Here is a 13,475-nt window from a genome sequence, read left to right on the forward strand (position 1 = left end):
TACAGAAGCTACAGCAGGAGCTCTCCAAAATGCGACCTCACTGCTTGGCTGCTGTCTCCACCCCCATCATTTGCCATTTTTATTTACCATTTATATGTATGATGTACTGTACCTTTAAATAGGGATACGTTCCTATCTATACCGAGTAAATATATATTTTATTACTGCCTTTGTAATTTTTGTCTCTGATTAGGTGTGTTAAGTTACCTTAGCTTCTAGCGCCCTCTCATCTATATTATCTGTCTAGTTCTATTTACTATCTTGGGGAGATAGTTGGAGAGTGGCTTAGGTAAAAAAAATTTGTATAGCGCTGTGTCAATTAGTGTGCTCTCAGACTTAGGTACAGGTAAGGCCACAGGTGCAGGCTTAGGTACAGGTAATGCCACAGGTGCAGGCTTAGGTACAGGTAAGGCCACAGCTGTAGGCTTAGGTACAGGTAAGGACAAAGGTGCAGGCTTAGGTACAGGCAAGGCCACAGGTGAAGGTTTAGGTATAGGTAAGGCCACAGCTGTATGCTTAGGTACAGGTAAGGCCACAGGTGCAGGCTTAGGTACAGGTAATGCCACAGCTACAGGCTTAGGTACAGGTAAGGCCACAGGTGCAGGCTTAGCTACAGGTAATGTCACAGGTGCAGACTTAGGTACAGGTAAGGTCACAGGTGCAGGTTCTGGTACATGTAAGGCCGCAGCTGCAGGCTTAGGTACAGGTCAGGCCACTGGTGTGGGCTCAGGTACAAGTAAGGCTTTAGGTACATGTAAGGCTACAGGTGCAGGCTTAGGTACAGGTAAGGCCACAGGTGAAGGCTCAAGTACAGGTAAGACTACAGGTACAGACTCAGATACAGGAAAGGACACAGGTGCAGGCTCAGGTACATGTAACAACACAGGTGCAGGTTCAGGTACAAGTAAGGCTACAGGTACAGACTTAGTACAGGAAAGGACATAGGTGCAGGCTCAGGTACAAGTAAGGCCACAGGTGCAGACTTAGATGTAGGAAAGGACACAGGTGCAGGCACAGGTACAAGTAAGACCACAGGTGCAGGCTCGGGTACATGTAAGGACACAGATGCAGTTTCAGGTACATGTAATGACACAGTTGCAGGTTCAGGCATAGGTAAGGCTACAGGTACAGACTCAGGTGCAGGTTCAGGTAATGGTAAGGCCTCAGGTGCAGGCTCAGGTACAAATAACACTACAGATTTTGGTACAGGTTGGCCACAGGTGCAAGCTCATGTAAAGGTAAGGCCATGGATGTAGGCATAGGTACAGATGAGGCCACAGATGGAGGCATAGGTACAGGTGAGGCCACAGGTGCAGACTCAGGTACATTTAAGGCCACTGATGCAGGCATAGGTACAGGTGAGGCCATAGGTGCAGACTCAGGTACAGTTAAGGCCACAGGTGCAGGCTCAGTTACAGGTAAGGCAACAGGTGCAGGCTTAAGTACAGGTAAGACCACAGTTGCAGGCTAAGGTACAGGTAAGGCAACAGGAGCAGGCTCAGGTGCAGGTAAGGCCACAGGTGCAGGCTTAGGTACAGGTAAGGCCACAGGTGCAGACCTAGGTACAGGTAATGTCACAGGTGCAGGCTTAGGTACAGGTAATGCCACAGGTGCAGGTTTGGGTACAAGTAAGGCCACAGCTGCAGGCCTAGGTACAGGCCACTGGTGCAGGCTCAGGTACAAGTAAGGCTTTAGCTACATGTAAGGCTACAGGTACATACTCAGATACAGGAAAGGACACAGCTGCAGGCTCAGGTACATGTAAGGCCACAGGTGCAGGCTCAGGTACATGTAACGACACAGGTGCAAGTTCAGGTACAAGTAAGACTACAAGTACAGACCTAGATACAGGAAAGGACACAGGTGCAGCCTCAGGTACAAGTAAGGCCACAGGTGCAGCCTCAGGTACATGTAAGGACACAGGTGCAGGCTCAGGTACATGTAACAACACAGGTGCAGGTACAGGCATAGGTAAGACTACAGGTACAGACTCAAGTGCAGGTTCAGATAAAGGTAAGTCCTCAGGTGCAGGCTCAGGTACAAATAACACTACCGATTTAGGTACAGGTAAGGCCACAAGTGCAAACTCATGTAAAGGTAAGGTCATGGATGCGGGTATAGGTACAGGTGAGGCCACAGATGCAGGCTCAGGTATAGTTAAAGCCACAGATGCAGGCATATGTACAGGTAAGGCCACAGATGCAGGCTCAGATACAGGCAAGGCCACAGATGCAGGCATAGGTACAGGCAAGGCCACAGGTGCAGGCTCAGGTACAGGTAAGGCCACAGATGCAGACATAGGTACAGGTGAGGCCACAGGTGCAGGCTCAGGTACAGGTAAGGCCACAGATGCAGGTTCAGGTACAAGTAAGGCCACAGATGCAGGCTGAGGTACAGGTAAGGCCACAGTTGCAGGCTAAGGTACAGATAAGGTCACAGGTGCAGGCTCAGGTACAGGTAAGGCCACAAATGCAGGCTTAGGCACAGGTAAATTGCAAAGTTGTTTACAAGTGTACACTAGCAAGATCATAAAAGAAAAAAATTGGGTTTAATAACCCTTTAACTCCTGATTAAAAGATACCCGGGGGTAAAAGGACAGGACACAAAATCTGGAGCTCCTGCATGATATAAAGCTAATCCGTCGATTATTGCTTATCATCATTCAGAGATTATTGTATTATACTGTATACTTTCAAGTCACAAATTGACTAATAGATAGATATCTGAATTGATGTATATATGAGTATGGGACCTAGATCCAGACTGCTGAGACTTCTGGCAGAGACCTCTATCTCGATTCCTCCGCACCCTCCCCCCATTAATCTGGGGTAGATAGTAGCATATGTACTGGTACACGGGAGATACTTTGAGGTTCTATTCCCCACCTTCCACTGTCTACCATGGAGGACGTTAATGTGCTGGTGAAAATATCATTGCTACAGTTTGAAGAGACCATGCAAGAAAAGTTTGACCACTTAATTCACACCATTTGGCATGTTAACACAGCCCCGGAAAGTATCGAAGTACTAACAGATTCACAAGAGCCTAAACAGCACTATATGGACTCACCATGTGCTGGAGACAACACTAAAGAATTCTCAGAGAGCTCTTATGTTACAGAGTAAAACTCTGGCAACTTGCCGACCTTTACCACGGGGATGTGGCCGAACTCTGGAAGCGAGGAACCGACTACTCAGAAGATCAGAAGATCTCAATTGAGATGGCTCAATTGAGGATGGTGAAGAACTGACAGGCACACCCTACCTTGTTAGAGATCTCCATGGTGATCCCGACGCGCAAAGTATAGAGCTGAAAGAGCAGAAGTTCTGGCGATAGATTTGCAAATGCACAATCACTAAGGGACAATATGAGATTACGATGCTATGATTCACCTACTCAATCCACATTTCCTATGGCCGATTTCTAAAGTCCGAAATTTGTCTCAGGTCACTCTTACACATGATCTTAGAACTTTTCACGTCCTTAGTTCTCAACTCAAGTACCGAGCAGGTCTCCACGATGGAGCTATCCTAAAAGGAGAAAGTGCAGCACCATGATGGCCACAGAGTTAATGGAGATCATAAAGCCGGTGTTGGGTGATATATAACCTACATTGGTGGACAGTGAAAATACCATTTCCTCTGTCCATGTTTTAATTCAGTAATTTTACTTTCTTTTTTTTATTTCATAGTAGCACAGGAGGCTTTTTGCATACACATGTTATAATATACATCTACGTTCCTCTGACATATTGCTCTATTGTTCTTAAGGGCCATGTCTTTACTAAACACATTATCTGCATACTTTTAACATCTCCTACCTGTATAAAGGCTTATTAATCTAAATTTAATTATCGACCTGTTAGGTACATATACCCATGTTTAGGTGAAACTATGCAGTATATTTGAATATAATATACAATTGTCTTTTTCTTCTAGCCTAACATGCTGTTCTGTGAAGTTGTGCCTTTTCATAGGGCCTACTGAAAACTATGTTCATTTCCCTTATATTTAGGAGATTAGCCTATCACAAGCTAAGCTGGCAGAATGTTAAAGAATATAGCTAATGGCCCCAGAGTATATGTATTCAGCTATGTTCTCACACTATCTTTGTCTCTACACTAGAGTCCTCCACTAGTTTTTCAAATGTATTTATGTCATATAGGTGGTCCTAGAACCCTCATAATCCATATGCTATATACACTAACTAAATACACATTTAATCTCCTATGTAATTTACACGCTATAATTTCACTGAATTCTTTTAAGGTTCAAAAGTGTTTCATAAGAGTATTTTTATTTATTTTCGTCTCAAGCTTTTTTTTTTTTTAATCTTTTATTAATAATCTTTTATTGAGGTTTTGCGTATATAGTACAAGTTGAAAATGAAGTAATAAACAGAGTATAAACATAAGAAACCTCAATTTTTTTAATTTTTGTAAGCAATTATGAATGGCTAATTAGCTGGCCAATCATGGACCCTTTTATGTAGGAAATACTGGTATGACAAGTTAGCCATTTTGGAGACCCTATTGGATCCCATGTCACGTATGAGTTATCAGAATGAAATCGTGTTATGAAATAGTAAAGTATAAGTTGATATTGTAAATAGAATATACATTTGCATATTAGTTTTCAGCGGGTAAGCACCGCTTGAAATAGTAAACAGGAGGCAAAAGCCGCTGTTAGGTGAGGGGGCGGAGCCTTTTAGACTGCTAGAGAATTGTGATGAGAAAGGGGTATTTGGCAAGGTTAAACAGATGAATGTATCTGAGGAGATTTAGTAAAGGCTCTGTGTCCAAAACTTTCTAGAGCAATCAATCGTGCAGGTTATAATTAATCAGGGTTTAAGGGATTAGCCTAAGGGAATCTAGATTATCCTAAATAGGACCCTGCTATGATAGCTATATAATAAACAGTGGTTATAAGTCCCCTCACGGATCAGTGGTGAAAGGTCTAGTAATTTATGGATTGGCTGCACATACTATATGGTTATCTACTCAGACAGCATCACAAAAACTGGTGTGGGTTACTATAATGAAAAGCTTCAGACTACGGTATCCTTGTATAGGCTATATGCTGGAGGTAAGCCTGCTGCTGAGGTATAAAGTTATAAAATATGGCAGTGCTGTGAATGAACAATAGGACTCTAAGGGGAATAGTACATTGGCACTCGGCAAAAAATTATACAACAATAATCTATATTGGTAAACCTAACTTCTGTTAACAAACTGACTGTATATGCTATGAATTTACTTAGAAGATACAATAGGTACATTACACATTACATGCTAGGAAGAAAATGGGCTCTAATATACATTAAAGGACCAGTCAACACAGTAGATTTGCATAATCAACAAATGCAAGATAACAAGACAATGCAATAGCACTTAGTCTAAACTTCAAATGAGTAAAAGATATGTCTTTTTCCACTCCGCCTGTACCATGTGATAGCCATCAGCCATTCACAAATGCATACACGCTTATTCTTGCACATGCTCAGTAGGAGCTGGTGACTCAAAAAGTTTAAATATAAAAAGACTGTGCACATTTTGTTAATGGAAGTAAATTGGCAAGTTGTTTAAAATTGCATGCTCTAGCTCAATAATGAAAGGTTATTTTAACAAATGCCACATAGACTTATTAGGATCTGGAGAGAGGCCACTGATAGCACAAATGGTGAAGCGGGTGAATAAAACTTCCATTCTTATATTATATAGGAGTATAATACTGCGGCCCCTGGAGTCTAGCATACACCCAGAAAAGGCTTACCATCTGGTAGAAGATGGCTGTATTAAGTTATACCAATAGCCGCGGTATTAAATAATCCAGAAAGCTATGCGTAAAGCTGTGTAACTAGCGTGTTTAGAGTAAAGAAAGATACCTTTTTAACTTATGGGTCACACTTAAACTCCGCTATGGTTAGTCACTCGATAGTTTTTATGAGGTGAGATTCAGGATGTGGGGTAAGCAAGTGTACCCATATCTAGAGGGAGATATAGTTTTACTGCAAAGTATAGGACCCTACCAAACATGTTACTGTAGTGTAAGCTTATAAAATTCAGTTTAGGAATTTAGCTTTGGATTTCACACCGCGGAACATATTGCAAATTTATAGCCTTATATAACAGAGTATTAGCACCCAATTCTCTGTATGGCATGCGGGAACATATGAGATATAAAGGAAAACTATATGTGTTATATGTTTTGAAAGCGTTTTTAGACATTTTTTGAGAGATGTACTTAATACCATAACAACATGAGTTTTAGATTTAAAGTTACTGGCATATATGGTGTAAAAAATCAGCTAGTGAGCATCATATAAATATACCTGCATGTTAATACCATTACAGAAATAAAGAAACAGTGGTTAAGCCCCCACACGAATCAGTGGTGAAAGGTCTAGTAATTATCTTAACAGTTTGGATTGGTTAGGTGGGGTCTTGAATGTGACTGGGCACTTAGCCAACTCCTTTCTTGAGTTCGTGTCTCACTCTGGTCTCATAGGAGTGACCATCCAGGAGACTGACATAATCAGACTGAGCATCGTATCTCCTCAGCAGGCCTGGGGTGGTAAATCCAGAACAAGCGCTAAGGGCGCTATGACACTGTGGGAAACGCGTTCCTGCTGTTCCTCTAGGTATCTTGTATGTCAGACCATGGGTCATGGTGCAGACTCTGCGAGAAGATGTCGAGACGTGGTCTGTTTGCATGGAAGGGGAGTGTGGCCATCCCGTTAACTTTAGAACTTGGTTTACTCGGGAGCTCCCTTCTCTGTCTCAAGGCATCCTCATGAGCAGAGTCCTCTCTCCGCTTGTTTTGGGCATGAGGCGTTCCTGCTATATTCAGCGGTTGGTGTTGGGGCTCAACAACGTCGCGCCAAGTATTGCTGATTGTGCACACAGCTCCGGTAGGCACCTCATCCCAAGGAGAGCTAACTGCTGTCCTCAGAGCAATTATGCATGACTCGTGCTGTCGGTCCAAGAGCTCAGACAGTTTGTTATGAGCTCCATGTTCTAAAGTGGCGTGGGTGCTAGGTGTGTTCCGGCATTGCTATCTCAGGTAAAGATGGCGATTTGTGGCACTAAAGTGTCAGCTTGCAGCGGTACTGGGGATGAGCCTCCCCTTCATTATCCATGCTGCTGTATCAAGGCTCTTCTGAGGGAAGGGGATTGCCTCTGTCCGGAACACTTAAACGATTTGTGAGGTTGCAAGTACCCATAGGTATGGCCCCTGGGCCTGATAGTTGCCTCTCCGGCACTGCGAGCTAAAGTGTAGGGATTGTCCACAACAGCTGCCCAAGTTAAAGTGTTGGGTTCAGTTTGGGCTGTGTTCGGGATTGTTCTGTGTCAGTTTTTCGGGCTAAGTATTGTGGTAAAGGGTGAATTATAGCTCAAAAAGATGATTTAGTTGTGGAGCTCCTGCAACGTGTGTCCGCTCTCGTCCCCAGTTGGCTCCGCCCCGTCTCACGCTATTTTAACATGCCCAAGAGTGGCTATATTTCAGACTAGTTTACCTCCATTGAATTATACTACTGCACAAGGGTCTAAGAGTGGCCTGTAATTATTTTAGGAGGTTTATATAACCACAAAAATTGAGGTTTCCGTTATATAGGTCTGATTTCCACTAGATTTATATGTAACTAGTTCAATATGCCTTTGTTTGGATATGAGCAGCATTCCTTTATCATGTTCTTGTCTATGTTCAGGTTGCTGTTGTCAATATTAGTCATTTGAGTATGTATATGTTGTTTAACAAGCTGATATTCCTGTCTGGGCTTAGCTGAAATATAGAGCCCACTGGTTATATATATTTACCCAGAGAACAAATCACTGACCAGTTGTTAGCAGTACTAGTACTTTGCATTATCCTGAATTCATTGTATTATTGACTACAATTAAGTGTGAAGACTTCTTTATTAGTATATGCAACACTGATATAAAACTCTTATGTTTTTCCCACCTGTAGATGTTTTGTCAGGTTAATATACATAGAGATATGGCCCCTGGCTAAGCACGTAAAGAGCCACACCAATTTACTTTTACATAACACATATCTTGACAGTAGATCTCTTCAAGTTTGATATAAAGGATTATAGGAGAAAAAGGAAAATTTTATAAGAGAGATATTTTATTTACCTGAATCATGAAAGTGTAATCTATTCCTCTTTGCCCCTTTAATGAAGCTAATATGAAAATGTTTGCACATTATACAGTTGTTAGATCTATGTGTATGCGTCCCTACATACAAAATTAACAAGAAACTCCATACACTCTATACACAGAAGAACATTGTGCATACATTTGACATTGCATATGAAATAGTGCATTAAATAGTTTATTTCAGGAAAGTGATGCTGTTGTATATCTAGATTAAAAAATGAGATCTGCAAGTATGTCTAGACCTAAAGGCATAATCCAATGTTTGTCCACAGAGGTTCTTAATAAAGACTAGGGTAAGGGTCTCTACCTTATAGGGCACATCTGTTTTTCTTAAAGGGACATTAAACACTAAAGAAATGCTATGTAGAATGGTGCATTCAAAGAAACGATTAGTCTGAAAACAACATGTAGATGTATTTTTTTAAAGTTTCATTAGTTGTTTAAATATTGACAAAATAAGTATTATTGTCTATAAAGCAGTGGGAGCTCCCATGTTGTAACTTAGGTTACCTTCTCTGTTGTGGCCAATTAGGGATGGCTATAAATAGGTCACTAGACTGTGCAGCCAATGGCTGCGTGGAATATAACAGTGTTCTGCACTTCCACTTCTAACAGGAGCTGAAAAGCTCACAATTCCCAATGAAATTACAGAAAAAGGGGACAAAATAAATAATGAAAGTTTATTGCAGAGGTTTTTTTATGTATATGATTTATCATGTTATATTATCATCTCAAAGTGTTTAATGTCCCTTTAATGAATCTCTTAAAGGGCTGTGTGAGTCAGAAAAATAATATACAGACTAATAACAAAAGTAATTTTTCTAATAAATTCTCCTTAAAAATGTGCTGTCTGGGGTGATGATCAACATGGCAATGAGGAATTCCTGGTCTAGGATTGTACAAATGCTGTGATTTTGTAAAATGCATAATGTCCTTGGCTTCCTGCATTGACAGAGGTTTAAAGTAACTTCCTAGTGTAGTAAATGTAAAAACTGCTACACAATTTACTGTAACAAAAAAAAAAACCTTTTACAAAGCAACGTGCCCTTTAAAAAGCAAGGTTGTCTTTATGCTAGCATGCTGAAAACCAAGGTCATTTCAGGAGTATCTAATCAGAATGAAACCATTAGGAAAAAACACATCCTGCTATGTCATTTATCATGGAAGTAAAGTAAAATACTCTGTCAACACTCAGCTTTGCATAGCAATTGTTTAAATAGTAGGGAAAATGAACTGTACTTAAAACATAAAGTTACACTTATATAAACTCTAGGAACTGATTCCTGCACTAAATAATTCACAATTGGACCTTCGAAAACATGAAATGCGTTGGAATTGTAATATAAGAAGTATAATTATGAGTAGTAAAAACAATTGCCTAGATTTAGAGTTCTGCGGTAGCTGTCAAAAGCAGCGTTAAGGGGTCCTAACGCTGCTTTTTACTGCCCACTGGTATTTAGAGTCAGCCAGGAAAGGGTCTAACGCTCACTTCCAAGCCACAACTTTTCCATACCGCAGATCCCCTTACGCCAATTGCGTATCCTATCTTGTCAATGGGATCTTCCTAACACCGGTATTGAGAGTCTTGGCTGAAGTCAGCATTAGACCCTCTACCGACAAGACTCCAGCCGCAGAAAAAAGTCAGTAGTTAAGAGCTTTCTGGGCTAACGCCGGTTCATAAAGCTCTTAACTACTGTGCTCTAAAGTACACTAACACCCATAAACTACCTATGTACCCCTAAACCGAGGTCCCCCCACATCATCGCCACTATAATAAAAAAATGTAACCCCTAATCTGCCGAACACACACCGCCGCCACCTACATTATCCCTATGTACCCCTAATCTGCTGCCCCTAACATCGCCGACACCTACGTAATATTTATTAACCCCTAATCTGCCCTCCCCCCAACGTCGCCGCCACCTACCTACACTTACTAACCCCTAATCTGCTGACCGGACCTCGCCGCTACTCTAATAAATGTATTAACCCCTAAACCGCCTCACTCCCGCCTCGCAAACCCTATAATAAATATTATTAACCCCTAATCTGCCCTCCCTAACATCGCCGACACCTAACTTCAAGTATTAACCCCTAATCTGCCGACCGGACCTCGCCGCTACTCTAATAAATGTATTAACCCCTAAAGCTAAGTCTAACCCTAACCAACACCTCCCTAAATTAAATATAATTTTAATCTAACGAAATAAATTAAATATTATTAACTAAAGTCTTCCTATTTAAAGCTAAATAAATACAAAGTTGTCTGTAAAATAAATATAAATCCTAAAATAGCTACAATGTAATTATTCGTTATATTGTAGCTATATTAGGGTTTATTTTACAGGTAAGTATTTAGTTTTAAATAGGAAGACTTTAGTTAATAATATTTAATTTATTTCGTTAGATTAAAATTATATTTAATTTAGGGGGGTGTTAGGGTTAGAATTAGCTTTAGGGGTTAATACATTTATTAGAGTAGCGGCGAGGTCCGGTCGGCAGATTAGGGGTTAATACTTGAAGTTAGGAGTCGGCGATGTTAGGGCAGATTAGGGGTTAATAATATTTATTATAGGGTTTGCGAGGCAGGAGTGTGGCAGTTTAGGGGTTAATACATTTATTATAGTGGCGGCGAGGTCCGGTTGGCAGAATAGGGGTTAATAATTGTAGGTAGGTGGCGGCGATGTTGGGGGCGGCAGATTAGGGGTTAATAAATATAATATAGGGGTCGGCGATGTTAGGGGCAGCAGATTAGGGGTTCATAGGGATAATGTAGGTTGCGGCGGTGTACGGAGCGGCAGATTAGGGGTTAATTGTGTAATGCAGGTGTCAGCGATAGCGGGGTCGGAAGATTATGGGTTAATAAGTGTAAGGTTAGGGGTGTTTAGACTCGGGGGTTCATGTTAGGGTGTTAGGTGCAGACTTAGAAAGTGTTTCTCCATAGGAAACAATGAGGCTGCGTTAGGAGCTGAACGCTGCTTTTTTGCAGGTTTTAGGGTTTTTTTCAGCCCAAACTGCCCCATTGTTTCCTATGGGGGAATCGTGCACGAGCACGTTTTTCAAGCTAGACGCTACCGTAAGCAACGCTGGTATTGAGAGTTGAAGTGGCGGTAAATATGCCTGTACGCTCCCTTTTTGGAGCCTAACGCACCCCTTTGGCCGCAAAACTCTAAATCTAGCCGTATCTTTGCAACAAGATTTTCACTAGCTATTTTGACCACATTTTCTCTAATTAAATTCTGAAAATATGGGTTTCCAATTCTGATAAATGGACATGCAAACTGCAGCCTTCAAAAGACTAACTCAACAATGCAAAAGTTGTTTTATGTCCCTTTAAAAACACACTAGATATGGTTGTTTGCATTATATATGTCAAATTAGGGATGGGCGAATGTTTCTAAAAATTTGAAATTTAAAATTAATTTTGATACATTTGTTCATTCAAATTGAATTTCAAATGTTTATATAACATTCTAACTTTCTATTTTCGAATTTTCATTTTTGAATTTTTTGAATAATAAACGGCTAGATTACAAGTTTTGTCGGTAAAAGCTTGCGGAGCTAACGCTCCTTTTTTTCCAGCGCTCACTTTAAACAACGCTGGTATTACAAGTTTTCTGAATGGCTGCATTTGCCTCAGAAAAGTGAGCATTGAGCAAAATTTAGCTCCACTTCTACCTGTAATACCAGCGTTGCTTACGGTAGCGGTAAGCTGGAAAAACGTGCTCATGCACGATCTCCCCGTAGGATACAATGGGGCTGAGCTGGCTGAAAAAAAAACTAACACCTGCAAAAAAGCAGCGTTCAGCTCTTAACGCAGCCCCATTGTTTCCTATGGGGAAACACTTTCTAAGTCTACACCTAACACCCTAACATGAACCCAGAGTCTAAACACCCCTAACTTTACACTTATTAACCTCTAATCTGCCGCCTACGACATCGTCGCCACCTGCATTATACTATTAACCCCTAATCTGCCACTCCGGACACCGCCACCACCTACATTATCCCTATGAACCCCTAATCTGCTGCCCCTAACATCGCCGACACCTATATTATATTTATTAACCCCTAATCTGCCGCCCCCAACCTCACCACCACCTACCTACATTTATTAACCCCTAATCTGCCACCCCAATGTCGCCGCTACTATATTAAATGTATTAACCCCTAAACCTAAGTCTAACCCTAACACTCCCTAACTTAAATCTATTTTTAATAAATCTAAATAAAATTTCTAAAATTAAATAAATTAATCCTATTTAAAACTAAATACTTACCTATAAAATAAACTCTAAGATAGCTACAATATAACTAATAGTTACATGGTAGCTATTTTAGGATTTATATTTATTTTACAGGCAACTTTGTATTTATTTTAACTAGGTACAATAGCTATTAAATAGTTAATAACTATTTAATAGCTACCTAGTTAAAATAATTACAAAATTACCTGTAAAATAAATCTTAGCCTAAGTTACAAATACACCTAACACTATACTATCAATAAATTAATTAAATAAATTAACTACAATTATCTAACATAAAATACAATTAAATAAACTAAACTATATTACAAAAAAACAAACACTAAATTACAAAAAATAAAAAAATATTACAAGAATTTTAATCTAACTGCACCTAATCTAAGTCCCCTAATAAAATAAAAAAGCCCCCCAAATAATAAAATTCCCTATCCTAAACTAAATTACAAAGTAATCAGCTCTTTTACCAGCCCTTAAAAGGGCTTTTTGCGGGGCATTGCCCCAAAGTAATCAGCTCTTTTACCTGTAAAAAAAACAAATACAATACCCCCCCAACATTACAACCCACCACCCACACACCCCTATTCTAAAACCCACCTGATTCCCCCTTAAAAAAAACTAACACTACCCCATTGAAGATCACCCTACCTTGAGCAGTCTTCAGCCAGCCGGGCACCGATGGGGCAGAAGAGGACATCCGGACCGGCACAAGTATTCATCCTATCCGGCCAGAAGTCTTCATCCAATCAGGGCAGAAGTGGTCCTCCATCCAGCAGAAGTTTTCATCCAAGCGGCATCTTCTATCTTCAATCAATCGGAGTGGAGCGGGTCCATCTTCATTCCAGCCGACGCGGAACCATCCTCTTCTTCTGATGTCCTAACAGTGAATGAAGGTTCCTTTAAATGACGTCATCCAAGATGGCGTCGCTCGAATTCCGATTGGCTGATAGAATCGGCGGTTTAGGGGTTAATAAGTGTAGGTAGGTGGTGGCAATGTTGGGGGGGCAGATTAGGGGTTAATAAATATAATGTAGGTGTCGGCGATGTTA

The sequence above is a fragment of the Bombina bombina genome, chromosome 4 (genome assembly GCF_027579735.1).
Source record: "Bombina bombina isolate aBomBom1 chromosome 4, aBomBom1.pri, whole genome shotgun sequence".
Taxonomy (NCBI): Eukaryota; Metazoa; Chordata; class Amphibia; order Anura; family Bombinatoridae; genus Bombina; species Bombina bombina.